Genomic DNA, 14,239 nt, shown 5'->3' on the forward strand with positions numbered 1-14,239 from the left:
TGCTTTTTTTCTTGGGTAGTCTCAGGGAATACCCCTAAATTTAGTAGCCCAAATGTCAAACAGGTGGTATTCTTTTGAAAAGGCCTACAGGCTTCTGACCCAGTCGGATGAGGAATGGGAACCCTCATCTGATGAATCTAGCGGGTCAGAATATGAACCTGTAGAAAGCAGTGGCAGTCTGACTCAAAGTTCGGACGAGGAGGTTGAGGTCCCTGATAGCACCAGGCGTACCCGGCCCCGTGTCGCTAGACCACAGGTTGCGCAGGATCCGCTTTAAGGGCAGCAGAGTGGGGCTGGCGCTGTCGGATTGCGTGGTGAGGCATACACCAGCAGCGCAGCCCATCCTGGACCTAGTACCAGCACTGCCGTACAACATGGTGAAGTGGCAAGCACCAGAAGGGCAGTTGAAGCTGGTACGGTGGCACGTGCAGTAGTTCCCCCGTCGCAGCCACCGCACAGACAGGCCCGTAGAGCCTCTAGAATCCCTGAGGTGCTGGCAAACCCTGATTGGCAGTCCCCAACTTCAGCCGCACCTGTAGTTCCCCCTTTCACCGCCCAGTCTGAAGTTCGGGTTGAGACAGCTCAGATCGGTTCGGCCCTGGGATTTTTTGAGCTGTTCTTGACTGCGGAGCTCTTGGACTTAGTTGTGTCAGAAACAAATCGGTATGCCACTCAATTTATATCCGCCAACCCGGGAAGCTATTATGCCCAGCCAAGTTTCCGAAATAAAAAAAATTCTGGGCCTTCTCCTCAACATGGGTCTAACCAAAAAGCATGAATTGCGGTCATACAGACGTGGACAAAATTGTTGGTACCCTTTGGTCAATGAAAGAAAAAGTCACAATGGTCACAGAAATAACTTTAATCTGACAAAAGTAATAATAAATTAAAATTCTATAAATGTTAACCAATGAAAGTCAGACATTGTTTTTCAACCATGCTTCAACAGAATTATGTAAAAAAATAAACTCATGAAACAGGCATGGACAAAAATGATGGTACCCCTAACTTAATATTTTGTTGCGCAACCTTTTGAGGCAATCACTGCAATCAAACGCTTCCTGTAACTGTCAATGAGACATCTGCACCTCTCAGCAGGTATTTTGGCCCACTCCTCATGAGCAAACTGCTCCAGTTGTGTCCGGTTTGAAGGGTGCCTTTTCCAGACTGCATGTTTCAGCTCCTTCCAAAGATGCTCAATAGGATTGAGGTCAGGGCTCATAGAAGGCCACTTTAGAATAGTCCAATTTTTTCCTCTTAGCCATTCTTGGGTGTTTTTAGCGGTGTGTTTTGGGTCATTGTCCTGTTGCAAGACCCATGACCTGCGACTGAGACCAAGCTTTCTGACACTGGCTAGTACATTTCTCTCTAGAATTCCTTGATAGTCTTGAGATTTCATTGTACCCTGCACAGATTCAAGACACCCTGTGCCAGACACAGCAAAGCAGCCCCAGAACATAACAGAGCCTCCTCCATGTTTCACAGTAGGGACAGTGTTCTTTTCTTGATATGCTTCATTTTTTCGTCTGTGAACATACAGCTGATGTGCCTTGGCAAAAACTTCGATTTTTGTCTCATCTGTCCACAGGACATTCTCCCAGAAGCTTTGTGGCTTGTCAACATGTAGTTTGGCATATTCCAGTCTTGCTTTTTTATGATTCGTTTTCAACAATGGTGTCCTCCTTGGTCGTCTCCCATGTAGTCCACTTTGGCTCAAACAACGACGGATGGTGCGATCTGACACTGATGTTCCTTGAGCATGAAGTTCACCTTGAATCTCTTTAGAAGTCTTTCTAGGCTCTTTTGTTACCATTCGGATTATCCGTCTCTTAGATTTGTCATCAATTTTCCTCCTGCGGCCACGTCCAGGGAGGTTGGCTACAGTCCCATGGATCTTAAACTTATGAATAATATGTGCAACTGTACTCACAGGAACATCTAGTTGCTTGGAGATGGTCTTATAGCCTTTACCTTTAACATGCTTGTCTATAATTTTCTTTCTGATCTCTTGAGACAGCTCTTTCCTTTGCTTCCTCTGGTCCATGTCGAGTGTGGTACACACCATATCACCAAACAACACAGTGATTACCTGGAGCCATATATATAGGCCCAATGGCTGATTACAAGGTTGTAGACACCTGTGATGCTAATTAGTGGACACACCTTGAATTAACATGTCCCTTTGGTCACATTATGTTCTGTGTTTTCTAGGGGTACCATCATTTTTGTCCATGCCTGTTTCATGAGTTTATTTTTTTACATAATTCTGTTGAAGCATGGTTGAAAAACAATGTCTGACTTTCATTGGTTAACATTTATAGAATTTTAATTTATTATTACTTTTGTCAGATTAAAGTTATTTCTGTGACCATTGTGACTTTTTCTTTCATTGACCAAAGGGTACCAACAATTTTGTCCACGTCTGTATTGGTCCACGAACCCAATTCATCACATGCCCATGTTCTCTGCTGCTATGTCCAGGACACGATTTGAGACCATCCTGCGTTTCCTGCACTTTAGCAACAACACCACCTCCCGTCCCAGAGGCCACCCAGCTTTTGACCGGCTCCACAAAATTCGGCCCCTCATAGACCACTTCAACCAGAAATTTGCAGATTTGTATACCCCTGACCAAAACATCTGCGTAGACGAGTCCCTAATACATTTTACCGGGCGCCTTGGCTTCAAACAATACATCCCAAGCAAGCGCGCCCGGTATGGGGTCAAATTGTATAAGCTCTGTGAAAGGGCCACAGGCTATACCCACGAATTTCGGATCTATGAGGGAAAAGATCAGACCCTGGAGCTGGTCGGTTGCCCTGACTACCTGGGGAGCAGTGGGAAGACAGCCTGGGACTTGGTGTCACCCTTATTTGGCAAGGGGTACCATCTTTATGTGGACAATTTCTACACAAGTGTGGCCCTCTTCAGGCATTTGTTTCTAGAACAGATTGGCTGCTGTGGCACCGCGCAAACTAGTCGCGCGGGCTTCCCCCAACAGCTTGTTACCACCCGTCTTGCAAGGAGAGAGATGGCTGCCTTGTGTAACCAAGAACTGCTCGCGGTGAAATGGAGAGACAAGCGTGACGTTTACATGCTCTCCTCCATTCACGCAGACACGACAGTCCAAATTGAGCGAGCAACCAGTGTCATTGAAAAGCCCCTCTCAGTCCACGACTATAACCTTCACATGGGAGGGGTGAACTTCAATGACCAGATGTTGGCTCCGTATTTAGTTTCCCGACGCACCAGACGCTGGTATAAGAAGGTGTCTGTATATTTAATTCATTTGGCTCTGTATAATAGTTTTGTTCTCTACAGTAAGGCTGGGAGAACACGATCCTTCATCAAATTTCAGGAAGAGATCATCGAGAACCTCCTGTATCCAGGAGGTTCCGTGGCCCCATCCACCAGTGTAGTTAGCCGTCTACACGAGCGACATTTCCCCAACCTGGTACCTCAACCCAACCGTCACCCTGAAAAAGATGTCGTGTCTGTAGCAGGAGTGGAATAAGGCGTGACACCCGCTATTTCTGTCCTGACTGCCCTGACCACCCTGCCCTATGCTTAGGGGAGTGTTTCCGGAAGTACCACACACAGGTACACATAGGGATCACATCTCACTAGGACAGGCACACCGGGCTATTAGGGCCCATTCACACACAGAGCTGCTGCAAACCTCTCCTTTCACCTGGGACAAAGTGCATAATGCACTTCGCCACATCTTTGGGCGATTTGCGCTTTGCACATTGTCCCATGGGGAAGGAGAGGTTTGTCCTATAAAGGTAAAAAAAAAAAACACCAGTAAGCAAAAAAGTTAGCGTACAGTTCCAAAAGTTAAATAAAGTTTATATGTTCTGTTCAAAGATTATTATAAAGTTAATAAAATTTATTGCGTTGCAGCCTGTTTTTTTCTTTTTTGTTTTGTTTTTTTTACCTTCCAGGTGGACCAACCGATCGACTAGCTGCAGCACTGATGTGCATTCTGACAGAAGCATTGCGCTGCTGTCAGATTACACAAAAGTCTGTGTATGTGGCGCTGCAAGACGAGATTTCTCCTCTGCAGTAAAAGATACGTTTGCCGAGGCATATGAGCTGAGGAGGTGGCGGTGTTCATATGCTTTGGCAAACATTTTGTATATAAAACCAAACAAAAAAAAATCCCGGCAATGATTTATTCATCCAGATCGATTGATGTCAATGGAGAAATCTGGTTTGCCAGGGCATACAAGCTAAGTGGGTATGGATGTTGGGCGGAGTTCCTATGTCCTGGCAGACGCCTTTTCCCTCCTTTTATTTTTTTGGCAGAGATTTTTTTCATCCACATTGATCGATGTGAATGAAGAAATCTGTGCCGTTCATTTTTTTCTTTCAGCCCAGAGGCTGAACGGGAAAAAAAAACTCATTACCTGTATGCTCAATATAAGGAGAATAGCAGAAACTCCTAATGCTGGCCATACATGTAATGATTGCAGAGACCCTCAAGTGCCAGGGCAGTACAAACACCCCAAGACACCCCAAGGTATTCGCTGAGGGGCATATTGAGTCCATGAAAGATTGAAATTTTTGTCCCAAGTTAGCGGAAAGTGAGACTTTGTGAGAAAAAAATAAAAAATATCAATTTCCAATAATTTATGCCCAAAAATAATAATTCTATGAACTCGCCAGGCCCCTCATTGAATACCTTGGGGTGTCTTCTTTCCAAAATGGGGTCACATGTGGGGTATTTATACTGCCCTGGCTTTTTAGGAGCCCTAAAGCGTGAGAAGAAGTCTGGGATCCAAATGTCTAAAAATGCCCTCCTAAAAGGAATTTGGGCACCTTTGCGCATCTAGGCTGCAAAAAAGTGTCACGTATGTGGTATCGCCGTACTCAGAAGTTAGGGAATGTGTTTTGGGGTGTCATTTTACATATGCCCATGCTGGGTAAGATAAATATCTTGGTCAAATGCCACCTTTGTATAAAAAAATAGGAAAAGTTGTCTTTTGCTGAGATATTTCTCTCACCCAGCCTGGGTATATGTAAAATGACACCCCAAAACACATTCCCCAACTTCTCCTGAGTACGGCGATACCACGCGTGTGACACTTTTTTGCAGCCTAGGTGGGCAAATGGGCCCACATTCCAAAGAGCACCTTTCGGATTTCACAGGGCATTTTTTTACAGATTTTGATTTCAAACTACTTCTCACGCATATGGGCCCCTAAAATGCCAGGGCAGTATAACTACCCCACAAGTGACAGCATTTTGGAAAGAAGACACCCCAAGGTATTCCGTAAGGGGCATGGCGAGTTCCTCGAATTTTTTATTTTTTGTCACAAGTTAGCGGAAAATGATGATTTATTTTATTTTTTTATTTTATTACAAAGTCTCATATTCCACTAACTTGTGACAAAAACTAAAAAATTCTAGGAACTCGTCATGCCCCTCCCGGAATACATTGGGGTGTCTTCTTTCCAAAATGGGGTTACTTGTGGGGTAGTTATACTGCCCTGGCATTTTAGGGGCCCATATGCGTGAGAAGTAGTTTGAAATCAAAATCTGTAAAAAATGCCCTGCGAAATCCGAAAAGTGCTCTTTAGAATGTGAGCCCATTTGCCCACCTAGGCTGCAAAAAAGTGTCACACGTGTGGTATTGCCGTACTCAGGAGAAGTTGGGGAATGTGTTTTGGGGTGTCATTTTACATATACCCATGCTGGGTGAAATAAATATCTTGGTCAAGTGCCAACTTTGTATAAAAAAATGGGAAAAGTTGTCTTTTGCCGAGATATTTCTCTCACCCAGCATGGGTATATGTAAAATGACACCCCAAAACACATTCCCCAACTTCTCCTGAGTACGGCGATACCACATGTGTGACACTTTTTTGCCGCCTAGGTGGGCAAAAGGGCCCACATTCCAAAGAGCACCTTTCGGATTTCACAGGCCATTTTTTACAGATTTTGATTGCAAACTACTTCTCACGCATATGGGCCCCTAAAATGCCATGGCAGTATAACTACCCCACAAGTGACCCCATTTTGGAAAGAAGACACCCCAAGGTATTCCGTGAGGGGCGAGTTCCTAGAATTTATTATTTTTTGTAACAAGTTAGCGGAAAATGATGATTTTTTATTATTATTTTTTTTATTACAAAGTCTCATATTCCACTAACTTGTGACAAAAAAATAAAAAGTTCTATGAACTCTTTATGCCCATCAGCGAATACCTTAGGGTGTCTACTTTACGAAATTGGGTCATTTGTGGGGGTTTTCCACTGTCTGGGCATTGTAGAACCTCAGGAAACATGACAGGTGCTCAGAAAGTCAGAGCTGCTTCAAAAAGCAGAAATTCACATTTTTGTACCATAGTTTGTAAATGCTATAACTTTTACCCAAATCATATTTTTTTTTACCCAAACATTTATTTTTTTAATCAGACATGTAGAACAATAAATTTAGCGAAAAATTTATATATGGATGTAGTTTTAAAAAAAAAATTACAACTGAAAGTAAAAAATGTCATTTTTTTGCCAAAATTTTGTTAAATTTCGATTTATAACAAAAAAAGTAAAAATGTCAGCAGCAATGAAATACCACCAAATGAAAGCTCTATTAGTGAGAAGAAAAAGAGGTAAAATTCATTTGGGTGGTAAGTTGCATGACCGAGCAATAAACGGTGAAAGTAGTGTAGTGCAGAAGTGTAAAAAGTGGCCTGGTCAATAAGGGTGTTTCAGCTAGGGGGGTTGAAGTGGTTAAAGGGTCGACACCTTCAGATTTATACATCCTCCTTGGTTTATAATGTCAATTTTACATTTTTCGTTGATCAGCTCCTGAATAACAAAATAAGCGTCGTACCAACTGGCATTATGCACTATGAATGTGTAGCCGGAAAACTTTACGTCAATAAAAAAGCGTACAAAATTGCGCATACAGGATTTAACGCTAAATTGCCAGGAATTAGGGCAGTATAATGTAGTCGCCTAAATGTAATTGGGTATACAGGTCCTTCTAAAAAAAAATTAGCATATTGTGATAAAGTTCATTATTTTCTGTAATGTACTGATAAACATTAGACTTTTATATATTTTTGATTCATTACACACAACTGAAGTAGTTCAAGCCTTTTATTGTTTTAATATTGATGATTTTGGCATACAGCTCATGAAAACCCCAAATTCCTATCTAAAAAAATTAGCATATCATGAAAAAGGTCCTCTAAACGAGCTATTAACCTAATCATCTGAATCAACTAATTAACTCTAAACACTTGCAAAAGATTCCTGAGGCTTTTAAAAACTCCCAGCCTGGTTCATTACTCAAAACTGCAATCATGGGTAAGACTGCCGACCTGACTGCTGTCCAGAAGGCCATCATTGACACCCTCAAGCAAGAGGGTAAGACACAGAAAGAAATTTCTGAACGAATAGGCTGTTCCCAGAGTGCTGTATCAAGGCACCTCAGTGGGAAGTCTGTGGGAAGAAAAAAGTGTGGCAGAAAACGCTGCACAACGAGAAGAGGTGACCGGACCCTGAGGAAGATTGTGGAGAAGGACCGATTCCAGACCTTGGGGGACCTGCGGAAGCAGTGGACTGAGTGTGGAGTAGAAACATCCAGAGCCACCGTGTACAGGCGTGTGCAGGAAATGGGCTACAGGTACCGCATTCCCCAGGTCAAGCCACTTTTGAACCAGAAACAGCGACAGAAGCGCCTGACCTGGGCTACAGAGAAGCAGCACTGGACTGTTGCTCAGTGGTCCAAAGTAAGTTTTCGGATGAAAGCAAATTTTGCATGTCATTCGGAAATCAAGGTGCCAGAGTCTGGAGGAAGACTGGGGAGAGGGAAATGCCAAAATGCCTGAAGTCCAGTGTCAAGTACCCACAGTCAGTGATGGTCTGGGGTGCCATGTCAGCTGCTGGTGTTGGTCCACTGTGTTTTATCAAGGGCAGGGTCAATGCAGCTAGCTATCAGGAGATTTTGGAGCACTTCATGCTTCCATCTGCTGAAAAGCTTTATGGAGATGAAGATTTCATTTTTCAGCACGACCTGGCACCTGCTCACAGTGCCAAAACCACTGGTAAATGGTTTACTGACCATGGTATTACTGGGCTCAATTGGCCTGCCAACTCTCCTGACCTGAACCCTATAGAGAATCTGTGGGATATTGGGAAGAGAAAGTTGAGAGACGCAAGACCCAACACTCTGGATGAGCTTAAGGCTGCTAACGAAGCATCCTGGGCCTCCATAACACCTCAGCAGTGCCACAGGCTGATTGCCTCCATGCCACGCCGCATTGAAGCAGTCATTTCTGCAAAAGGATTCCCGACCAAGTATTGAGTGCATAACTGAACATAATTATTTGAAGGTTGACTTTTTTTGTATTAAAAACACTTTTCTTTTATTGGTCGGATGAAATATGCAAATGTTTTTAGATAGGAAATTTGGGTTTTCATGAGCTGTATGCCAAAATCATCAATATTAAAACAATAAAAGGCTTGAACTACTTCAGTTGGTGTGTAATTAATCTAAAATATATGAAAGTCTAATGTTTATCAGTACATTACAGAAAATAATGAACTTTATCACAATATGCTAATTTTTTTAGAAGGACCTGTATGTGTGCCTGTTTCTTGCATGCACTCAAAGTCGTAAAAGATGTACTTATCAGTCGCTTGTTTGGGGTTGTAAGGCTGCATGTAACAGACGTGGTCGTTAAATTTGCCAACTAGCCCACCGCAGACGCTGCACTTTAAACCGCCACACTTGTGCTCAGCTCCCCAGTCTATATATCTGTAACAAAAAAACGCAAAAAGTTTTTTTTCTTACAAACGCGTTATCACTAAGTGATGGCTTCTATGCGTTTCAAAGCACGTCCCTGAACGACAAAGCACCAGGCATATCGGGCACTGAACATTATCGTCCTGATCAACACAATCCGACCACTGACACGTTTTGCAAAACTGTATACAGCCGTGTTGGTGTTTATTGTTGTATACAGAGCAGCACTGGACGCATAAATATTTGGCTCCGATAAAAGTTTTAGATTTTTGATGCTGTAATAATGATTTTCATGATGCATTATATAAACCGTCTTTTCTTTAGCAGTATTACCTGTATGATAATAATGCCGCTGGCCCCTATTGTGATACAAAACTTTAATTGTTATGTTTAAATATTTTTCAAACTCAACAATTTCGCTAAAAGATACCGAACGCCCTTCGGGTATTTGTAAATCACAATGCAGTTGATGGGCTTTCACTAACAACACGACATAGCTCAAAGCAGCCAGGCAAACGTTATTATCGTAATTGTTAAAGTCGCATAAATGTTTATTTTGCGTTTAATAATACGGCTATACGCTACGCCGCCCAAACGACTTCGGCACCACCGCGACGGTCCCTGACAATTATGACGAATAGTTTAAGTGAATTACCGGCTATGCACTCTATGCTCTGTAAAGCATTAGCGATATTGTTCAAATATGTTTCAGCGCTAAATTCATCTCTAGAATATCTATTTGAAAAAATGGAGTCAAACGTCTCACCATCGTCTAAGTGCAGTTGGTTATAATCACACGGCTCGGCAGTCTGTAAAACTCAATTTAACAAAGATTGTATAGCTGCATGTATAGCATCAAGAGCGTAGACAAATGAACGAATGGCTTCGAGGTTAGCGAATCTAAAATGTTCTGTTTACAAGGTACTGTTAAAATTCGCGCTGTTTATGGAATACACCTTCTAGATAAATAGTTCTAACGTTGACGTACGTTTACAAACTCAACAACGGTAAAGCTGTATTAAAGGTTTAGGGTATAACGCTCAACGTCGCTAACGCCCGACTTGTTAATTTTGACCGTTTAAAACACCTTGTACTGGACTACTCACGCAACTCCGATCCCAAGACGCAGAAAACAATAGGTATCGAGCAAAACTGAATTTTCAGAAACAGAAAACTTTTGACCGTAGAGATAAGACCGTTAAGTAAAACGCAAAAGTGTGTCTACACAAAGAGACGTCTGACTGACGACTTTACAACGCTACCTTCCGGCTATTAAACATGGCTCAATTTCAACACCTGATAACGTCATTTGGTTTTACGCTTGTTGGCAGAAATTGCACGATGAACTAAGCTGTTTGTTTACAAATATCAGGTTTGTCGAGGGAATACCGCAAAATTTTACAGCTGCTGATCTATTCCCACCGGACAAGGTAAATTTGGCAGTCGTTGATGATTTAATGGAGGCGGCTTGTGAAAATTTTGAAATGCAAAACGCATTTGACAAATACAAACACCACAGAAACTTGAGCATTATGTATCTCGTTAAAAAAAATTTTTTGTCAGGGTAAGAAAAGCCGAACCATAAATTTAAACACTAAATACATGGTCCTTTTTAAGAACCCTCATGATAAATTACAGATTATTACTTGGCGCGGCAAATGTACCTTGGTAAAACACGTTTCGAAGCTTTTGAAGATGCTACACTTTTGAATGTGTATAAAATGTATTTGTATGTAACGCATCATAATGTTTTTATTTGTTTTACATAAAAAAAAATACTTTGAATGTATATAAGGGCTCTTTCACACTTGCGTTGTCCAGATCTGGCGTGTACTCCATTTGCCGGAATTACACGCCGGATCCGGAAAAAGTGAACTGAAAGCATTTGAAGACGGATCCGTCTTCAAAATGCGTTCAGTGTTACTATAGCAGCCAGGACGCTATTAAAGTCCTGGTTGCCATAGTAGTAGTGGGGAGCGGGGGAGCAGTATACTTACCATCCATGCGGCTCCCGGGGAGCTCCAGAATGATGTCAGAGCGCCCCATGCGCATGGATGACATGCCATGCGATCACGTCATCCATGCGCGTGGGGCGCCCTGACGTCACTCAGAAGCGCCCCGGGAGCCGCACGGACGGTAAGTATACTGCTCCCCCGCACCCCACTACACTTTACTATGGCTGCCAGGACTTTAGCGTCCCGGCAGCCATGGTAACCATTCAGAAAAAGCTAAACGTCGGATCCGGCAATGCTCCGAAAGGACGTTTAACTTAAGGCCGGATCCGGATTAATGCCTTTCAATGGGCATTAATTCCGGATCCGGCCTTGCGGCAAGTGTTCAGGATTTTTGGAACTCTATGCCGGAAGAAAAGAACGCAAGTGTGAAAGAGCCCTAAAATGTGTTTGTACGCAACGTCTTGTAATGTTTTTATTAGTTTTACATAAACAGTTTTTAAATAAAATGTAGTCCGCTTTTTTCACTAAATCCACTATCTTAATTAGTTAAAATTGCATAAACAGTTGGGTCGCATTGTTTGATAGACGCTGCTTAAAAACATTGATAAAATTATGGGTATTGCCGAGATATTGCGAAAACAGTACTACATGCCGAAAGCTGTCGGCTCTTATGGCGAGAAGTAAGAAAGTTTGTTTGCATATCTAACTGCGAGAATCTTTTTCTGGGAAACACACTGAGAACAGTAATACTAACGTTTGTGGACAATGCATCATTTTCAGGTCATTTTAAAGAGATTCTTGTGCTTCAACCATTATAATGTGAATTATGTGGCCTTATATTTGAACAGGGGCAACAGATACCTGCAAAACCATTTCAACCTATTTCGAGAATATATGTCGCTCATGCATATTTCGAGAAAGAATAAGGCTGACAACGCTTTATCCGTGGACCAGTCTGAATTTTTGAACGGCTACACATTGTTCGCTTTTTATCACCGGATCAATAACCCGGTGGTCATTTCTCACTAGTAAAAAGCGGAAAACTCAGAGCTGAATTGTAAACACTATTAACATGATTGTGTATTCAGTTCATGAAAACATTATTGAAATAAATAATAGAAGGGAAGTTTTATATGCTTCTCAATAAAAATGAATAATTATGAAATTACACATGTTATTAAAACCGACTTTCACGCCCGTCGCATATTTAAAGGTGTATTTCCGTGCAATTTATTACCTAAAACTGTTTTTTAATTATATTACAGCCTGACGACGTATCTATATTTTTATATCTATATTTTTTTGTAGTTATGGATTATCGCCGTCGAGTGAGCTATTTCCTGCTAAATTTATAAAATTTTATACAAAAATTCTAAGACTAGAAGGTATCTAAACAGACAAATCCAGGACGTCGCTAGTTCAGTCTGCGGCCATTACTGCATCTATATCTTACATTGTATAGCTAAAGGAATACCTTTTGAAATTGTATTAAAAATGTTTACAGGTGATTTTAGAAAAAATTATCATGTTGTACGCTCCTTTGTAGCGAAGCGCATGAAACAATTATGTATACTCTGTTGTACGGTAATTACACACAAACTTATTGGCCCCTAAGTGGTTGTTAAAAATGTAAATTGACGTATTGTAAATAAAGAAAAATCAATAAAACTTGTTTAAATGATTTAAATTTTGTCATCCTTGATTTTTTTATCGTTGCTATTATAATTAAAAGACGCCCGGCCGTGTAGTATACGTCTTTTTGGACATGACCGGGCATGCCAATATATAAAAGGCAAAATGATATCAAAGTGATATCAAATCACAAAATGACATAAAAGTGGTATAAAACTGTATCAATATGTTATAAATGGGATATAAAGTGTTAATAAAAGCTTATCATTTGATAAGGACTTATAAAGTGATATGTAAAGCTTATCATTTGATATAAAATGTATATTAAACCATATAAAATGATAGGAAAATCATAAAGTGGGAGGCATTTAGGCGTGGTTTGGGACGGCGAGGGGAGAGAAATGGGCGGATCTGGCCGGGGTTAGGGCGTTTCTGGGAGGAGTTATGGGGTGAAAAATGGGGGGCGCACCTGTCACTTTGAGTTTGACGAGACATGTCCCACTATACTATCTGCACAGACGGATCCGCACCTATAAAGCAAACGATTGTATCCGTTCAGAAAGGATCCGTTTGCATTACCATGATAATGCAAACGGATCTGTTTTTACTTACACTGAAAGTCAATGGGAGGCGGATCCGTTTTCAATTGCACCATATTGTGTCAGTGAAAACGGATCTGTCCCCATTGACTTACATTGTCAAGGACAGATCTGTTTGCCTCCGCATTATCAGGCGCACATCAAAACGCTGCAAGCAGCGTTTTGGTGTCCGCCTCCAGAGCGGACTGGAGGCTGAACGGAGGCAAACTGATGCATTCTGAACGGATCCTTATCCATTCAAAATACATTGAGGCTAAACTGATCCGTTTTGGGCCGCTTGTGAGAGCCCTGAAACGGATCTCACAAGCGGACCCAGAAACGCCAGTGTGAAAGTATCCTTACCGAAGTGCAGTTATTAATTTTTGTGTTTTTTTACTGTTATTTTGCCATTGATCTGCACAATATAGTAACAGTTTGTGTGCACGATGCAACAACATTATTTCAATATAAAGTACACAATATGTGTTGATCACCAGAGATGTCCCGAACTATTTGCCGGCAATACAATTTTTTCTCTGTAATATAATTGCAGTTGCCTGCCAGTGTGTGTCAGGCCCACAGAGTGTACTGTGCCCACTGCCCACCACTCATATCTGGTGTCACAGTACTTTGCAGATAAAAAAGCAATACAATTTCTTCTCTGTAATATAATTGCAGTTGCCTGCCATTGTGTGTCAGGCCCACAGAGTGTACTGTGCCCACTGCCAGTGCCCACCACTCATATCTGGTGACACAGTACCTTTCAGATAAAAAAGCAATACAATTTTTTTTCTCTGTAATATAATTGCAGTTGCCTGCCAGTGTGTGTCAGGCCCACAGATTGTACTGTGCCCACTGCCCACCACCACTCATATCGGGTGGCACAGTACCTTGCACGCATAGTACAACTAATCTAAAAAAAAATGACAGGCAGAGGCAGGCCACCCCGCAGGGGCTGTCGTGGTGCTTTAATTTCCTTTGACCCTAGAATAATGCCCAGTGTTCAGAGGCCACGTACCCTAAACTCAAAACGTTCTGAGGACATAGTTGACTGGCTAACACAGGACACCCAATCTTCTACAGGTTCCTCCCGGAACCTTAATGCACCATCCTCCTCCAGCTCAGCTTCCGGCACCTCTCAAGTTACCACTCGCCGCCCGCCGCCACCACCAACACTAGCACCACAGCCGCTTCACTTGATCTGTCAGAGGAGTTATTTACACATCAGTTGGAAGAAATCAGTGATGCGCAACCATTATTGCCAGAGGATGTAGATAACAGGGATATGTTTCACATAAACAGAATAACAACCGCACT

Source organism: Bufo gargarizans, chromosome 10 (genome assembly GCF_014858855.1).
Source record: "Bufo gargarizans isolate SCDJY-AF-19 chromosome 10, ASM1485885v1, whole genome shotgun sequence".
Lineage (NCBI taxonomy): Eukaryota > Metazoa > Chordata > Amphibia > Anura > Bufonidae > Bufo > Bufo gargarizans.